This window comes from Meleagris gallopavo, chromosome 10 (assembly GCF_000146605.3).
Source record: "Meleagris gallopavo isolate NT-WF06-2002-E0010 breed Aviagen turkey brand Nicholas breeding stock chromosome 10, Turkey_5.1, whole genome shotgun sequence".
Taxonomy (NCBI): Eukaryota; Metazoa; Chordata; class Aves; order Galliformes; family Phasianidae; genus Meleagris; species Meleagris gallopavo.
In genome coordinates, this window is record NC_015020.2 from 18,543,183 (window position 1) to 18,549,525 (window position 6,343).

The window sequence follows — 6,343 nt, forward strand, 5'->3', positions numbered from 1 at the left end:
AAAAAAAAAAAAAACAAAAAAAAAACAGCTTCACTGCAAGCCCAGGGTTACAGAATGTATTCAAGGTGGACCAACGGTGCATTAAACACAAAACTCATACAGCACAATGTTCTTCTACCGTGACTCAATGCAGAACCCGATAGCAGTACCTAAAACTGCAGCTGTGAGCAAGTATGAAGAATGCTGCTGAGAAATAAGCCAGATAGTCAGGCCAAGCCCTCTCAGAGCTTCTTAACCTGGTAAGATCTATGTGATTTAGAAGTAGGCATTTCTGAATTAAGAGATACAGTTACTTCTGCAGGAAAGGCTCATGTTTCCCACTTTGATGCAGCTCATTACAGCCATAAATACACATGTTTTCATCACAGGCTGATTACGATTTTAAAGTCCTGGCACGCTAACACACGTATCCCCCTGCCAAAGTTACAGCTTTGAGGAGCAAGAGACAATTCCTATACATTCTTCTTGTCGGGAGCCACGCACCAAACAAACGTCGGCACTTGGCTTGGGTTACTTGTCTGGCTCCATTCCCACTAAATTCAAGCAAGTGTTGAACCCAGTGGAAAAAAAAAATGCTTGGGGAAACTGCAGCCAAGTCAACTAACAGCATTACAAAGTGCTATGCAAAACAAAGCGAGCATCAAGGGATTGCAGCCGGCAGCGGTGCCAAGCAGGCTGCCTTCAGCCGCTCCATCCGTGGGCTGCGAGGTGGGGTGGCTGTGACTGACGTATTATGTGATATATGCCTGCCCAGAAATAGTGCCATGGCGCTTTTTGCTCTACAGTAGATAAGCCCCAGCCGTGCTCCCGCTGTGCTGGCTGGGATGAGAAGTCAGGCCCTTCCCCAGCCGCAGGGCGGGAGGCAGCCTCCGCCCTCTGGGGCTGCTGGGACCCACGGGAGCCCCAAGGACATCCGGCTCCGAGGGCTGGGGCCACTCCTTGGGTGCTGAGGAACCCTCCAAGCCGTTGTCTATGAGAAAATTTGTATGCTCAAGCTGGTGTAACTCTGTCCGCAGGACAAAGCGGCCCCAAAAAAGGACACGGGAAATCAGAAGCCGAATCGCTTTCAGCTTTGAATGATCCCAGTCTGCTCAGCCTCGTGTTGAATCATGAGCTGTGATTCATCTGAGACTCAGAAGATGGCAAGGTTACACAAATGCTCCAAAGAAGAGGAGCTGAAGCAGGCATCTCAGCAGACTTCACATCTACTGACAGCAGTGGTCAGAGAGGCCAGAGATCCTGCGAGCCGATTTAGCACAGCGTTTCATCAGCGCTGGCAGCCATCCCATTGCCAAACAGTGAGGATTTTTTCTCCTCCATCTCAAGTGGAATCAAAATTCTTCCACTTCCCATAGACTACACAGAGCAGGAGGGAGCACCCATCGCACAGCTGGGACCTCTCAGCTCACCAGCCCTGCCTTCTGCTTCCACCCCTGCACTGCTTGGCCGAGCTCTGCAGGAATGGAGCATCCCTTCCCACGCACCCAGGGGAGCGGTGACAGCCATGGCCCCAGCAGGGACAGGGGTAGGTGGGCTGCAGGGGCCTCGCACTGCTCAGCCCGGGGGCAGATTCAATGAAACAAATGGGTCTTTTTCATTTGTTTTGCAAAAGTTTTAGTTCAGAGACAGCCATCCCGGTTTGGCCGCTTAAAAAGGCGAGTGCCCATTACCCAGCCAACACGAGCACAATTAATTAACGACAAAATCCTATCCACAATTCTCAATTTTTTTTTGTATACAAACGTACTTACCAAAGCTTCACGTTACAGAACTGTGCTTCCTTGGCCAGCCTGTTAAAGATGAATGCAATGAATTCTCAAACAAATCTCTCCTTCCTCCCTAGCCCTGCAAACAGGGCGCTCAGCCCACGCACCGCAGCAGCATCCTCTTCTCCCACGCATGTCCTTACCTCTGGGATATATATTTTGCACCTTCTCATCCAGAACACCTACAGCATTTCCAATTAACTACTGACCCTTGCTCTCGCACCATAAACAAACCCTTTACAAAATCTCAATTGCATTGTGTCTACATTGATTAAAGCTTGAATCCCACTGACCTCATGCAGTGTTAACTTCTCCCATGCACCGGGAGCATTCTGCTTTTCTACTCAATTACCCCCTTCTGTGCAGAGCCATCACTACCCAATGAGCACACACAATGGGCTTCTGCTTCATTACACTAACCAACAGCAGGATAGGAATAAACAAGCTAATTTATCATCCAACAGACTGAGGTTTTCCAGCTAGAGTGGTGAGAACCTGAATAACGTTATATTTACTTATAAATACATGTTTATTACAGCACAAAAGTTTTCTGCCTCCCTCTTTGCTAACCTTACTGCTACCAATCCAGTGTTAATGACTGACCACTTCTGAAATCCTTCCTTTCCTCTTGTTTAATGCTAGTTACTGTTTTTAGAAGCCGACATAAAACCATTTCTCTTAAGACTGATGGCAGATTTTGCACACAGAATTGCTGTCTATTTAAATAATCGAATGGGTCTCTAAAACAAAACAAAGGAAATCTCAGTACTGCTGTCTCAAAATTGGGTTCTTAGTTCCCCACTGATTTACCTTGAGTTCCCAATTCACTATTGCTTCACAGCATCCGTTAAGCTACCATGCTATCCAAGAAGCCCCTTGCCCTTGTGAAAAATAAATCTTTTTTGTGATATTTCATCACCTTTTACTCCACTTCCCCTGGAGCTGTAACTGCTTTTTCTGTCAAATGCAGTACAGGTAAGGCTCACAATAGGAAAATCCATTCCACTCCTGGTCAAGAGGGAGAGGTGTTTGCAGAAGGGCACCAGCTCTGCACATGGTTACAGCGGAATTGCAGGGGCAGATGAGCACTGCTGGCTCTGCCTTCCCCAGCACATCTCTCACTGCTGGGCTGTAGGAATGAACCTGCCCAAGCAAACACCGCCTGGCCGTGAGATTCCCAAGCCACATCTGCACCCTGCATCCAGGATTTCTGCACTTCCCTGCGGTAAGAAGCTGTGGATGCCCCTTTGGAGCAGGAGGAGCCATGAGCTGACTGTCACAGAGCTGCAGCCGCCCAGATGCCACGAGTGCCATCGGTGTCGGACACACAGTCCCCACGGTGACACCCCAGGGCTGGAGCTGGCACAGACGTGCTGTGACGCCCCTTCCTCCTTCCCAGGCACCCTGCAGGACCGGTGCATCGACTTCAAAGGCCGGGGCTGTTACCTGCTGCAGAGCAGACTTCCTGCTGAGCGGTTCTCCCTGCAGGGCAGTCTGCCCACATCTGATAAAGCCAAGCGCAGGCAGCACCAAACAGAGGTGCGGGAGCAGCTCCTGCTGTACATCAGCTGTGAGGGACAGCAATTCTCTGACACAGCTCTCCCCAGAGAGCTCTAGTTTGAAAGCGATGCAACTGTGAGAAGAGTAGGAAAAAAAATATAAAGAGAAAGATTACCCCAAAGGATTTACAGCCCTGACAGCCTGTTCCTCCAAGCCCCCAGCACGGCCCTCTGCCTGGGAACTGCCAATTCCTGGCACATTTGCCCATTCTGTTACAGTTACAGCTCTTACAAAGAGGAATCGGGCAGCGATGACCTTTCACGTCCGCTCTCCACCGCTCCCAGAGCTCTGCCAAGGCCGCAGCACCAGGAATGCACTGCACAGGGCACAGCATTGGCATTCATGGCCATGGAGCAGCGCTGTGCCGGGGAGGGGGAGGTGAAGGATGATGGGGAGACTGGAGACTGCCACAGAGTCACAGAATGGCCTGGGTTGCAAAGGCCCACAGTGCTCATCACTTCCAACCCCCTGCTGTGTGCAGGTCGCCAACCAGCAGCCCGGGCTGCCCAGAGCCACATCCAGCCTGGCCTTGAATGCCTGCAGGGATGGGGCATCCACAGCCTCCTTGGGCAACCTGTGAACAGTGCCTCACCACCCTCTGGCGGAAAAACTTCCTCCTAATATCCAACCCAAACCTCCCCTATCTCAGTTCAAAACCATTCCCCCTTGTTCTATCGCTATCCTCCCTTACAAACGCCGTTCCCCTCCTGTTTATATGCTCCCTACACTCCCTGCCATGGTAGGCCTGGGGTGGGCCCTGCCGCCTCCTCCCCCCACCTCAGCCCAAGGAAGGTAATGAAATCCCAGGAAAGGAAATTAAATCCTGGAAACGCACTGCTTGGGAGCCAAACCCGACATGTAGATAATGAGCCGGGATTGTTGATAGCTGCTCAGCCATTTGCACTCATGACTCATTATCTCTCTGGGCAAGACACACGAGCAGCAGTTTTATTGGCTCCAGTCAAAACAACTCCGTTTTTTTCCCCCTCAGTCTTAAAGCAAGAGAAGGAAGCAGCAGAGCCGCTCGCTCCCAAATGCATCCCTTCATCCCAGCGAGGAAATAAATGCCTTCACTTCTCCAGCCAGTTACATTTGCAGAATGTACGGTCAGCTGCAGGACTGCTGTATCCACTACTGAGTGCTGGTGCACAAAGCCAGCTCTGGAGCAGGAAGGAGGGAATCCTGTCCGTCCGGAGGCAATCTGCAGTGCTGGGGGAACCGCCTCCAAGCGTGTTACTGAGCAGCTGCCCAAGGAGGGCTTTGGGGCAGTTTCTTCCCCGGAGTGCAGCAAAGAAACAGCCCTATAAAATCACCTCTTCCGGCACTTCTCATGCCTCAGCTTTGCTGAGCTCCCATAGATGCTCAGCAAAGATAGATAGATATCTATCCATTGATAGATTTGGGGGGTTGGTCTCGATGATCTCTAGAGGTCCCTTCCAACCCCTACAATTCTGTGATTCTGTGATGCTGCTGGAGCTCTGCTCTGCAAGCTATGACTCCCGTATGCCTTCATCCCATGTTTTCCCAATGCATATTTCTAAGCAAAAACCCACGGGGATGCTGATTGAAGTTCTGCATCTGAACAAAAGTGCCAACAGAAATACGTTTGAGTTTAATAAAGCTCACATAAATAGTTTGTTGTTCACAAACTCCATCAAGGACCAGCACTGGCAGAAAACACAGTTCCAGAGGAACGAAGCTTTCTGGCCGTATCAGGTACCAATGTGTTGCATTTGTGTATTTTTCACTTGCAAAATAATCTGTTAAAATAGAGCACTTAGTCATTGTTTTGAAACATGACCTGACTCCCTGCTAGAGGAACGGCGGAGCTCGCTTTGTAGCTGCACTCCCGTTGTGTACATATTTTGGTTTGTCTAGACCTGAACAAACTAAAATAACTGGATTCTTGTTGTCTGTTTGGCGTGCTGGATCAAACCAGACCGGGTCACTATTTCGGTGGCACCTCAGCTCTCATCCCCCCATGCACTACAGGAGCAGCATTACTCACAGCCCTGCCCTGAGGCTGCCAGCAGCTGTCCCAGCACCATCCTGGAGGGCTCGGCACTTTGCAGAACTGCCACTGACCCAGTCTGGGTGAGGCATTAACACAGTTTGACCTGCCCAAAGACTCAAAGCGGGGTTTTCCAGGGATGGAAGGTCCACCCATAACAACCACCAGGACCTGCCAGCAGGCAGAATGCACCCCTGTATGATCAACACAACGTCACCGTAGGTCTAAAAGAGGCATTGAGCCTTGAGCCACTGCCACACTGCCTGAAGCTCCCAGAGCCCAGCACTGGGCTGGGCCCTAATGCAAGAGGCGTGTATGGCGTATGTATGGCAGAGCCAAGCTCCGACCGGGTTCAAAGGAATTTCGAGATGAAAGGAAGAGGTCTGTTTAGCCCATGCAATCCTAAACACAAATACATCTGTTCATCACACCTGTTCCCAGATGAAGACAGAAACAGATCCTTCAATAGGTTTGCTCTGTACACACAGCTCGCGCTTTATGAACTTAGAGAGCTCTGCTGCAAAACCCTTCTAGGAACAAAGACATCCTTATGACCATGGAGCACAGCTTCTCTGCACAACATGGGCCAAGAAAACGCGTCCAATGAATCAGCATCGGGTTCAGAAAACTGCATCCGAACCAGCTCCATCCAAACCAGCTCCTTCAGAAGAAACGGCCAGAAAACCCAGTCCTGGTGCTGTTCAGAGCGGGTTTGGGCCCACAGGAGCAGAAAACTCAGGTTTCAGCCCGATGTTGCCAGGGGCTGCTTTGTAATTGAGCAAGAGAAGGATGAAAGCAAAGTTTTGCGAATTACACTTAGCAGAATTTCTCCAGCTCCTACAGAGCAGCAGTTCGCGGGGATAGGAACGCAGAACAATGGACCTGCCCTCGAAACGCCGGCTGCAGCTCTTTCTTCAGCGCCTCTGAAATAAAGATCGCTGCAAGACCGTTCCAGCCGCGCTCTCCTCAACAAAAAGGGCGACGCGTCTCAGCCGCGGAGCAGAGC